Source organism: Triticum dicoccoides, chromosome 3A (genome assembly GCF_002162155.2).
Source record: "Triticum dicoccoides isolate Atlit2015 ecotype Zavitan chromosome 3A, WEW_v2.0, whole genome shotgun sequence".
Taxonomy (NCBI): Eukaryota; Viridiplantae; Streptophyta; class Magnoliopsida; order Poales; family Poaceae; genus Triticum; species Triticum dicoccoides.
Genome location: NC_041384.1, coordinates 280,092,373 through 280,105,909, shown reverse-complemented (window position 1 = coordinate 280,105,909; position 13,537 = coordinate 280,092,373).

The following is a 13,537-nucleotide window of genomic DNA, read 5'->3' as shown; positions in this document are numbered from 1 at the left end:
CCAACAAAAACAGAATCACCCAATTCGGAGACTGTATGAAAGAGTTCATGGTGTTTTGAGTCAGGTAGGTCTATGTAGTCCGAATCTTAATCCAGAACATGAGAGACTTGGACTCTATCTTCTCTTGTCCCAAAAGTGACATGAGAGGACATTTTGAATAGAACCTAAACTTCTCTTTTTCCCTTATCTTCATATGTGGATTGTAAATGTCCCATAGACCTGCAATTAGACATGGCACAAAAGGCCGTGAAGTATTTTTGTCCTGGATAACACAAACAAATTATTGCATAGTTTGCATTAGAAATCACCTCACAAATATACATGTATGCAATATTTTTGGTCGTATCCAAGGTAGTCATGTCCTCATCATCTAGTAGGTGCAACGGTGCAGGAACCAACCGGTGGTGGTGAGCATGAACTGGAATAGTAGTTGTTGAAGTCACCCAATACATCCTCTTGTATCTGTCTCTCAAAGGTACAAGCGCGAACATGCATACCAGTAATGCAACAAGGAATATACTGAAACCTTGCGCGAATATCATGGTTCTAAACACCAAAAAAATCCATTTATTGTATCATCCACAGATTCTTCTATGTCACAATTATGCATATAGGATTTGAACTGTTGGTAGTAAGCATGAACAGTGTTATTGCCTTGTTTTAATTGTTCCAATTTGTAAAGCAATCCACGACGATATTATAGCTTTCAAATCTTTCCAAGTTGTGGATTGGTTATTTATTTTTCTTACAATGTACACTCCATCAAACAGAAGAAAAACTAGTAGATGCTCCAGTGGCAGCTCGTACTCACTCAAGTTCAAAAAAATCATGGTGACTTAAAACTTATTTTACTTCAAGCTCCCAAGCTAGATAAATAGCATGATTAAATCTACCCTCAAATGATGGTAAAGAGATAACCACAACATGTGCTTGTGTGTGTTGTCGCATCTCTCGTGGTGGTTAAGATGTGTCCGTCGTCCATAAACTTCTGTCCCCAAAACCTTTCATGATTTATAGAAAATAGGAAAGAAAATTTGAGACTAATGTTCCTATGAACTACTAAGATGTGGTGGTAAAATTCTCATAGTAAAGCAAATATTAATATCTTACTAGTTCTTACCATGTAGGAGGTCATGATCGGCAACCAGCGGTGTCGAATAACTCCGAAGATTGAGTAAAGCGATTGCCAGGAGAAAGTATGTATACACGGTGTAGAGATATGTGGAGCTTGGAAGGCTTAAATATATAGTAGCAAAATATTAGCAATAATCAATTCAGAGATGCAATGTTGAATAAACAGTCAACGACGGTACTGTGTTGGTCCTAGGCTAGAATGGACTAGAGATGCGAGCCTACAACACTAATGACATCACGGCGTAGCACGACTAGCTTCAATAAAGGATATGAAATAGCTTCGGACAACAAGGTATAAGTGAAAATCACAACAGTAGTAAAGATAATGAGGAGAAACAACTGCCAAGTAGGATATACCCACAACTCTCTCTCAAACTTTCTCTGGAAAAGTTTGTGCCAATTTTTGTAATAAGTTTTCTACAGAATTCTACTAACTCAAGCTTTCCAATGCAAAAAACAATTACTCAATTCTGAGTTGATATGGTGTAACGCCCTCGATGCGGCTATATCTCCTACGTGTCGAAGCACGACTTAGAGGCATAACCGCATTGAAAGCAATGTCGCAAGTGAGGTAATCTTCACACAACCCATGTAATACATAAGGGAAAAAGATACATAATTGGCTTACAATCGCCACTTCACACAATACATGAATAAAGCATTACATCAACCAAGTACAATCAGGGCCTGACTACGGAGCCAAAATAAAAGAAGAACCCCAAATGCGACAAGGTCCCCGATCGACCCCAACTGGGCTCCACTACTGATCAACTAGAACGAAACAACACAAAGGACAAGATCTTCATCGAGCTCCTCCTTGAGCTTGGTTGCATCATCGGCACGGTATCATCGGCACCTGCAAACTGGTATTGGAAGTATCTGTGAGCCAGGGGGACTCAGCAATCTCGCACCCTCGCGATCAAGACTATTTAAGCTTATGGGTAAGGTAAGGTATGAGGTGGAGCTGCAGCAGGCGACTAGCATATATGGTGGCTAACCTATTCGCAAAAGAGAGCGAGAAGAGAAGGCAAAAGCATGGTCGAAGAACTATGATCAAGAAGTGATCCTAGAACAACCTACGTCAAGCATAACTCCAACACCGTGTTCACTTCCCGGACTCCGCCGAAAAGAGACCATCACGGTAACACACGCGGTTGATGCATTTTAATTAAGGTCAACTTTAGGTTTTCTACAACCGGACATTAACAAATTCCCATCTGCCCATAACCGCGGGCACGGCTTCCGAAAGTTCAAATCCCTGCAGGGGTGTCCCAACTTAGCCCATCACAAGCTCTCACGGTCAACGAAGGAATAGACCTCCTCCCGAGACATTCCGATCAGACTCGGTATCCCGGTTCTTCAAGACATCCTCGACAATGGTAAAACAAGTCCAGCAACACCGCCCGAATGTGCCGACAAATCCCGATAGGAGCTGCACATATCTCTTTCTCAGGGCACACTCAGATTGTCTTAGGTACGGTAGGCCAGCCCAGAGTTGCCCCTGGTGGCCACCGGCAGCTGACAGGTGGACCAACACTCAGAGGAGCACTGGCCCGGGGGTTAAAATAATGATGACCCTTGAGTCTGCAGAACCCAAGGGAAAGAAAAGGCTAGGTGGCAAATGGTAAAACCAAGGTTGGGCATTGCTAGAGGAGTTTTATTCAAGGCGAACTGTCAAGGGGTTCCCATTATTACCCAACCGCGTAAGGAACGCAAAATCCGGGAACATAACACCGATATGACGGAAAATAGGGCGGCAAGAGTGGAACAAAACATCAGGCATAAAGCCGAGCCTTCCACCCTTTACCAAGTATATAGATGCATTAATTAAATAAGAGATATTGTTATATCCCAACAAGTAAACATGTTCCAACAAGGAACAACATCTCCATGTTCCAACAAGGAACAAACTTCAATCTTCACCTGCAACTAACAACGCTATAAGAGGGGTTGAGCAAAGCGGTAACATAGCCAAACAACGGTTTGCTAGGGCAAGGTGGGTTAGAGGCTTGGTTCAACAATATGGGAGACATGATAAGCAAGTGGTAGGTATCGCAGCATAGGCATAGCAAAAGAGCGAGCAACTAAGCAAGCAAAGATAGAAGTGATTTCGAGGGTATGGTCATCTTGCCTGAGATTCCGCAAGGAAGAAGAACGAGTCCATGAAGAAGACAAATGGACGAAGTTGAACGGATCCTCACAAACGCGACGTTATCGGAACTAACCCGAAGAAGCAACACCGCAAAGAAGCAAACAACATAGTAATCAGCCATCACATAAACATGGCATGATGCACAACCAAGTATGATGCATGTCCGATTTAAATATGCATGGCATGGCAAAGTGCACAAACAAAACTACAAGTTAAGTAGAGCTCAATATGCAACGGGTTGCATATTGACGGAACACCACATCAATTATTTGGTTCTCTCTCGTTTAGGGACCCAACAATATTAAATGTTGTTAAACATGGAAAGAGGTGAGGCATAACAAAACTACACCATCTAAACAATTTAAATGGGGCCGAATATAACAAATAACGAATCCGGTAAATCCCCATATGCCTTAGTAATTTATTGCAACAACAATTTAAACATTTTAATTGTTGTTCTCATGATGCGGATGACATGAACAAGTTTAAGCAATTTTTATTAAGACTTGATAAGAGCATTATGAAGCATTTGTCACCGTGGTGGAAAGGAAAGGGGTGCCACGGCAACGATAACGAAAACAGTGCCACGACAGCGTTCCGGTTCCGGTAACTCGATTGAGATACCGATGCAAAGAAGAAGTGTGCGAATGCGTGTAAAAGATGGTGGGGCGCTCCCGGATTCCGGGTGTCCCACGGGTTAGTGGCATGGAAAACGAGTGACAATACGGATACGGTGCAGACAAAGGGTGCACCTCACCCAACACATGCAAACGTTCTCGGATGGTCGTCTTGGGGTTATACCTTCGAAGCGTGCAAAAGATGGTTCTCGTTCGGTGCAAAGTAGAGGAAGTAGATGTTCTCGGGACGTTCGTAGTCGAGGTAGTCGTACAGGGCGACGGTAGTTGTACACGGGTCTTCGGCCATAGAAGTACTCGTACAACGTTTTCATAGAGGTTCGGGGTCACAAGACGGAACTTAACGTCCACGGGGTCTTCGAGGGTCGACGGTAGTTGTACTCGATGAATCCCGAAATGGTCTTAGGCATCTTCGCGCGTAGGGTACTTGGCGTTTCCGTTCATAGAGGTACTTGGGGGTTTCGTTCAGTCGGTCTTGCCGGTCTCGGTAACGTAGATGTACAATAGCGTCATCAAACTTGTCGAACCCAAACTCTTGGAGGACCGTCGTGGTACTTGGTGTCTTGTGTAACCGGCGTCCGTTCGACCTTGAGAGAGAAGAAACAACACGTCCACAGTGCCCGATGGGGAGGGTCCTGCAACAACAGGAGGTCGAAGGCGGAACAGCAACAAGACGAAGTGGAGCCGGCATCGGTCTTGGCGTGGAGCAAGGGAAGCCGAGCTTCTGGAGGCTGGAGAGGGCCTGGACGTCGGGCGCGCGATGCCACAGGGAGGAGGCAAGACCTCGGTGGCACATGGAGAGGGTCGTGGTCGAGGAGGTCGTGGCTGAGCGAGCGAGAGGCGCTGGACGCGGGGCCACACGCTTCTAGCGGGGCATGCCGGAGGCAGGAGGCGAGGCAAGGCGTCAGAGGGGCTGAGCAGCAGCAGGGGTAGAGGCGGAGGCGAGCTCGCGAGAGGACGAGGAAGGAGGCTGCGGCCTCACGAGTTCCGGCGGCGGGGCATGGCTCACCGGCGAGCAGCAGAGTCGCCGGGCGCTGCGCGCAGGTCCATGGCGAGGACGCGAGGGGAAGGGGCGGCGCTGGAGGGAACAGCAAAGAGGCGCCACGGCTCCTGGACGGCGGCAACGCCTCTTTTGGCTCCTGGAGCTGGTGCCTGACCACGGAGGGAGGTAGGTGGCGCGAGGTGGAGGAGAGGTGCCGCTGGTCGAGAGTGTGCGGCAGCGTTGGAGGGAGATCGAAGAAAGGAAAGGGGATCGATGGAGAAGGAGACTACGGCGCTTGAGGGGAGAGGGAGGGAGAGATCGACAGAAGGATCGGGCTAGGGTTAGAAAAGGAGTGGGGGTGCGGCTGGGCTGCTGATTGGGCCTGGCCTTGGGCCGGCGCTTGAGGGAGGGAGCTGCTGGAGACCCAAGTGGCCGGCTAGGCTGGGCCTCTCTCTTCCCTCTCCAACTCTCTTTTTTTAACTAAAAAAAAGAAAGGAACCTGGAAGAAAAGCCGAGAGGGACTGCAGTGGAGTTTGAACATGAAGTAAATTTTCTCAGCGTCACAAAAATGAGCCTGATCCACGAAAAATGGAAATGATCACGTGAGTGAAGTTTGAAACGAAATCATTTGAATATAATTCAAATGGTTTTGCATAGGAAATAGGTGATAGGGAGGTCCAAAAATGTTGAGGTTTTTGTTGGAGCTCCGGAAAATGATGAAAGAATATAAGGCAAGGTTAGCGAGTCAACACTTGAAGAAGAAAAAAAGGCAAGGGATTTAATATGCAAGTGTGTTAAGGTGAAATCCAAATAAATGGAATATTTTATTATAGCTCCCTAATATTGGGGGATATGTTATAAAGAGAATCACCACGTGAATTCCCTCGGTTTAAATGGATCGAAGATCCATACGGTTTATTTAGTTGAGATGCAAAAGACTTATGGCAAGCTGACATGATGCAATGCACATGATGCAAAGAAGAAAGCAAAGAAACAATCAACTCACATGACGAAAAACCCGGAAACCACGGAAGACATCTGAAGCTCCGGTCTCGGGGCGTTTCAACACTCCACCACTACGAAAGGATCTCGTCCCGAGATCTAGAATGGCACCGGAGGGAAAACAGAAGAGAAAGAGAAGAGGTAAAACTAAGTTGCTTCTTTGACAAACGAGCGAAACCAAAGAACCTTGAAAAGGTTGAGCACATTGAAAGAAAGAAAGCAACGGAGAAGAACAAAGTTGAAAGCACTCCGTTAAGAAAGAGGAATAAGAAATAACCGATTCGGGTAGCACTTCGATTGAAAAGAGATGAAGACTTGATAAAATGAAAGAGCTTGAGCAAAAGGGGCACAACACTCCGGTTAATTGGATAAACCAAGAAAATAACATGATCCTGACAAAACGAAAAGATGAAACATCACAATGTCTCAGGAAGAAAAGAATAGAAGTTAGATCATTGAAATAGGAGAATGGAGAAGAAAATGCCAAAATCTGCCACAAAAGAGCTCGACAAGGCATCTTTAGGAGAAGGGTCGAACGGAGTTGTTGGGAATCCAACAACGAAAAGGATAAGATTGACATGGACTTATAGAGGACATCTCAAAATTATGAGGTGACAACTTGCCACTCACGGAAAAGATTTGATTGGATTGATATACACAAGGAGACGAGAAACTATTTCGCCGAGAGGATAAAAGAAGAACTTTGGATCATTTATAAGCACCATAAAAGCAACAATCCTTAGGGACGGCTTTAGGTGAAATATAACCCAAGATAATACCAATGAAGAGATTGATGGATTTAAAATATGTTTTTCTTAACAACATGTGAATCATGGAACATGAACTCAAATTATCAAGAATGACATAATACCACCTCTAATGATACGGTAGAACGAATTGCACTCTGGATTGCAAGATGAAGAATGGTTGAGCTCCTCTGAAAAGAATCTTAAAGAACACTGCGAGAAGGAAATTAAATCCTTGATGAACCATCATGTAGAACCTTCATGAAGCACTCTGGTAAACAAAAAGAATAATGAAAATAAAGAGAAGTAGGAAACACAAGGTGAAACCTTGTAATGATTTAGATGGATATCTGTGATAATTAGAGCTTGGAACTCCGGGAAAGAAAGACAAGCACTTGAAACCAAGAATTTAATCATCGTGAACAAACTCCGGAAGAAAAGATTAACATATGGATGAAACAAGAATAAGAATTACATTATGCTTATCCTTCACCAATTAAATTGATGACAATCAACGGATTTGGCATATTACTTCTTCCCTTTGAAAGGATTAAGAGATATAGCGCAAACTTGAGAAGGTCTTCAACGAACCACCGGTAGGATCGAAACAACAAATGAATTGGTATGATAAAGAAGGAAGAGAAATCTTAAACGAACCACCGTAAGGATTGAAAAAGAACGAATAAAAGATAACGAATCACCGGGAAGAATTATGAAATGAACGAAGATACTTGAGAAAATTTAGATACAAGAGGACGAATAGTTCACGAACTGATTAGAGAATACTTAACTGATGCACCGGTAAGATTTGGAGAACAATGGCTGAAAGGTGAGAATGAACAAGTCTTCTGAAATGATGAGCTCCGGATAATCAAACTGAAAAGACTCCTGAATATCTCCTAATGGGTGAAAAGGATTCTCACAATCGAAAATAATTATGAGAGGATGGCAACAAGCTAGCACCACGAATCTCTGAGAGAACGGATAAGATATGGAGGTAAAACTCTTCTTCGGTCTTCAAATGATGAGAAAGACGACGAGAAACACCACCTTGAATTATTGAGACACTCCGGAAAAAGAAGAATAGAAAAGTTGAACCAATGATGAAAAGAAATGAAAGATCTTGGAGAAAGACATTTGACTGATGATAATTCATTCTTACGTCAAACTTTAGAAGATTTGCGAATAACTCAGGGAGAATAAGAAGAGTCAGGTAAGATCCTGGGAAAAGACCTGTGGGTTAGGGCCCACTGAAAAGATACACCGTAGAACGATTTCAAAGAGAGATTGCACCGGTTGAATTTAAATGGCTTGAATGAGATAACATCCTTGAAAGAGCTTGAACGAAAGCAGAGTGTAAGCACGAATCTTCGGGATTTCTTGAGCACTCCAGAACAATTGAATAGCGAGAAATGAATGATTATGAGGTGCACCGGCACGAGAAAAGCATTTGAAATACAGAAAAGAATATGATCAACACCGAAAGCTTGAATTGAATCCACCGGAGAAGAAAAGAATTAAGGGTGATGACCTTGAGGCTCCGTTAAAATCTTCATGAGAATCACCGGATAAGAACATTGAACGAAAAAGGAATGAAGAGGCCTCGCATCAATAAGATGGATACTCGATAAGGAAATCCAAGTCATTGAAGAACCAAGGGTGGGAGGGTGGGAAAACAAAGGCACCTTGGGAAAGATGAAGCAAACACCGTTGAGAAGAACTAATAATTGATCTTGCGGATGTTGATGTGATCGGATTCACTTGAAGAGAAACACACCGGTGAAAAGGATTGACATGACAATCTCGATTATCATGAAGGATCTGTATTCACATAGAAATATGAGAACACCACTTAGGAAAGGGATGGAATCAACCTTTGACTTCGAAGCAACTCGAATACCACAACTCAAAACAAAACAAATGATTGGCTTGCAGAATAAGCCGGAACAAACATATGATAGAGATTTTGTCCGAAGTTTTCGTGGTGGGGCCTACACGGGCTCGATCGTACAACACCATCATGTACAAGGCAGTGTACATGACATACAAAGCGTCCCCGAGTCGGCATAGCCAAGGACTATTTAAGACACAACAAGACCACTGTAAAACTGACCGTGAATAGGCGGACCACTAGACGTCGAACCCCAATTTCAAATCACACATCTGTCGGAAAGAAATCCTAAGAGCTACTTGAATTCCCACTTATAAACTCCCGAAACTTTCCGGTTATGCAATCAGGTGTTGGGGATACAGGGGAAGCATAATATCTCACCCGAAACTAGCAAATCCTACATCCAGCTGTATCCATCCTTCAACACATAACCAAGAAACCTTCGGAAATCATCTACCTCAACCTTCAAAAAGCATCCGTTATACAAGTTATGGCAATACTCCCGAACTCCCGCCCCAGTACAGGGTGGGGTCGAGGTTATCTCACCAACAACTGCATAAAAGAGATTTTCGATGTCGGCGTACTAAACTCAGGTATTCCAGAACTGCAACAATAAAATTATGACGACAACACCTCGGAGCTCAACTCCCCGGGACACTGCCACAAAACCCCTGACAGGAGGCACCAAGACAATGTTCTCGTCACAAAACCATCGGAACGATTCCAAGATACCCGCGTGATCCTAAATTTTTTTTAGTGAAATTTGAGAAGAGAAGAGTCAAAACTCTACGTCAGGATGCCTTACCAGAGCGATAAGGAGACTGGGAAGTAAAAAAGAATTCCTAAACTCTCTGATATATAATTCCTAAATGACTCTAAACATTTTTCTAGACACAACTCGGCTGCTAAAACGATCAAGCAATGGGGCTCCTAAGGTCGGGGAAGGCTCTGATTACCAACTTGTAACGCCCTCGATGCGGCTATATCTCCTACGTGTCGAAGCACGACTTAGAGGCATAACCGCATTAAAAGCAATGTCGCAAGTGAGGTAATCTTCACACAACCCATGTAATACATAAGGGAAAAAGATACATAGTTGGCTTACAATCGCCACTTCACACAATACATGAATAAAGCATTACATCAACCAAGTACAATCAGGGCCCGACTACGGAGCCAAAATAAAAGAAGAACCCCAAATGCGACAAGGTCCCCGATCGACCCCAACTGGGCTCCACTACTGATCAACTAGAACGAAACAACACAAAGGACAAGATCTTCATCGAGCTCCTCCTTGAGCTTGGTTGCGTCATCGGCACGGTATCATCGGCACCTGCAAACTGGTATTGGAAGTATCTGTGAGCCACAGGGACTCAGCAATCTCGCACCCTCGCGATCAAGACTATTTAAGCTTATGGGTAAGGTAAGGTATGAGGTGGAGCTGCAGCAGGCGACTAGCATATATGGTGGCTAACCTATTCGCAAAAGAGAGCGAGAAGAGAAGGCAAAAGCACAGTCGAACAACTATGATCAAGAAGTGATCCTAGAATAACCTACGTCAAGCATAACTCCAACACCGTGTTCACTTCCGGACTCCGCCGGAAAGAGACCATCACGGTAACACACGCGGTTGATGCATTTTAATTAAGGTCAACTTCAGGTTTTCTACAACCGGACATTAACAAATTCCCATCTGCCCATAACCGTGGGCACGGCTTTCGAAAGTTCAAATCCCTACAAGGGTGTCCCAACTTAGCCCATCACAAGCTCTCACGGTCAATGAAGGAATCGACCTCCTCCCGAGACATTCCGATCAGACTCAGTATCCTGGTTCTTCAAGACATCCTCGACAATGGTAAAACAAGTCCAACAACGCCGCCCGAATGTGCCGACAAATCCCGATAGGAGCTGCACATATCTCTTTCTTAGGGCACACTCAGATTGTCTTAGGTACAGATAGGCCAGCCCAGAGTTGCCCCTGGTGGCCACCGGCAGCTGACAGGTGGACCAACACTCAGAGGAGCACTGGCCCGGGGGGGTTAAAATAATGATGACCCTTGAGTCTGCAGAACCCAAGGGAAAGAAAAGGCTAGGTGGCAAATGGTAAAACCAAGGTTGGGCATTGCTGGAGGAGTTTTATTCAAGGCGAACTGTCAAGGGGTTCCCATTATAACCCAACCGCGTAAGGAACGCAAAGTCCGGGAACATAACACCGATATGACGGAAACTAGGGCGGCAAGAGTGGAACAAAACACCAGGCATAAGGCCGAGCCTTCCACCCTTTACCAAGTATATAGATGCATTAATTAAATAAGAGATATTGTGATATCCCAACAAGTAAACATGTTCCAACAAGGAACAACATCTCCATGTTCCAACAAGGAACAAACTTCAATTTTCACCTGCAACTAACAATGTTATAAGAGGGGCTGAGCAAAGTGGTAACATAGCCAAACAACGGTTTGCTAGGGCAAGGTGGGTTAGAGGCTTGGTTCAACAATATGGGAGGCATGATAAGCAAGTGGTAGGTATCGCAGCATAGGCATAGCAAAAGAGCAAGCAACTAAGCAAGCAAAGATAGAAGTGATTTCGAGGGTATGGTCATCTTGCCTGAGATCCCGCAAGGAAGAAGAATGAGTCCATGAAGAAGACAAACGGACGAAGTTGAACGGATCCTCACAAACGTGATGTTATCGGAACTAACCCGAAGAAGGAACACCGAAAAGAAGCAAACAACATAGTAATCAACCATCACATAAACATGGCATGATGCACAACCAAGTATGATGCATGTCCGGTTTAAATAAGCATGGCATGGCAAAGTGCACAAACAAAACTACAAGTTAAGTGGAGCTCAATATGCAACGGGTTGCATATTGATGGAACACCACATCAATTATTTGGTTCTCTCTCGTTTAGGGACCCAACAATATTAAATGTTGTTAAACATGGCAAGAGGTGAGGCATAACAAAACTACACCATCTAAACAATTTAAATGGGGCCGAATATAACAAATAACGAATCCGGTAAATCCCCATATGCCTTAGTAATTTATTGCAACAACAATTTAAACATTTTAATTGTTGTTATCATGATGCGGATGACATGAACAAGTTTAAGCAATTTTATTAAGACTTGATAAGAGCATTATGAAGCATTTGTCACCGTGGTGGAAAGGAAAGGGGTGCCACGGCAACGATAACGAAAACGGTGCCACGGCAGCGTTCCGGTTCCGGTAACTCGATTGAGATACCGATGCAAAGGAGAAGTGTGTGGATGCGTGTAAAAGATGGTGGGGCGCTCCCGGATTCCGGGTGTCCCACGGGTTAGTGGCATGGAAAACGAGTGACAATACGAACACGATGCAGACAAAGGGTGCACCTCACCGAACACATGCAAACATTCTCGGATGGTCGTCTCGGGGTTATACCTTCGAAGCGTGCAAAAGATGGTTCTCGTTCGGTGCAAAGTAGAGGAAGTAGATGTTCTCGGGACATTCGTAGTTGAGGTAGTCGTACAGGGCGACGGTAGTTGTACACGGGTCTTCGGCCATGGAAGTACTCGTACAACGTTTTCGTAGAGGTTCGGGGTCACGAGACGGAACTTGACGTCCACGGGGTCTTCGAGGGTCGACGGTAGTTGTACTCGATGAATCCCGAAATGGTATTAGGCGTCTTCGCGCGTAGGGTACTTGGCATTTCCGTTCATAGAGGTACTTGGGGGTTTCGTTCAGTCGGTCTTGCCGGTCTCGGTAACGTAGATGTAAAATAGCGTCATCAAACTTGTCGAACCCAAACTCTTGGAGGACCGTCGTGGTACTTGGTGTCTCGTGTAACCGGCGTCCGTTCGACCTTGAGAGAGAAGAAACAACACGTCCGCAGTGCCCGATGGGGAGGGTCCTGCAACAACAGGAGGTAGAAGGCGGAACAGCAGCAAGACGAAGTGGAGCCGGCATCGGTCTTGGCGTGGAGCAAGGGAAGCAGAGCTTCTGGAGGCTGGAGAGGGCCTGGACTTCAGGCGCGCGATGCCACAGGGAGGAGGCAAGACCTCGGTGGCACATGGAGAGGGTCGTGGTCGAGGAGGTCATGGCTGAGCGAGCGAGAGGCGCTGAATGCGGGGCCACACGCTTCTAGCGGGGCATGCCGGAGGCAGGAGGCGAGGCAAGGCGTTAGAGGGGCTGAGCAGTAGCAGGGGTAGAGGCGGAGGCGAGCTTGCGAGGGGATGAGGAAGGAGGCTGCGGCCTCGCGAGTTCCGGCGGCGGGGCACGGCTCATCGACGAGCAGCAGAGTCGCCGGGCGCTGCGCGCAGGTCCATGGCGAGGACGCGAGGGGAAGGGGCGGCACAAGGCGGCGCTGGAGGGAACAGCAAAGAGGCCATTTAGATTAGCAACAAAAGTGAAGCTAATCAAACATATGATGATTTGGTAATACCCTTTCATGATGTAAGAAATTATATTGCGTCCATGGATTAAAATAAGCCCATTGAGGGTAACCAATCATACCTGATGACAAATTCCATGGCATAGGCATCAACGACATTGTTGAAGAAAATGGATTATGTGTGGATCGAAGATGTATAAACCTTCGGCTTGGTCCTTCATAGTTTTCACTCTTTTCCTTTTTCACCTTTGCCGCAGTCCTTGTAAAGGAAGCTTGCACATAATTATTATTTTGAATACTTCCTTTGGGAAACCATGACATGTTTCTCTTTTCAAGTTCTTGTGCACTAAGCTTTTGCAACTTCTTCTTTTGCCAATACGACAAGCCGAGTGGGCACCCGGCTGCGATTTTGTTTGAAGTAATGGCAATTCTTGTTTTAACTTGTGCACTCTCAACTTCTTTCCTTCAGATTTGGCACTTGATTGACTTGCCTCATTGCCTTTTGTAGCCAATGTCAGCACTTTAATTTGCTCCTTTTCATTTGAGATCATATCTGAAGTGGCACTCTTACGACAATCCCTTTTGACGCGGTAGACTTGCTCAACCACCTTCTTA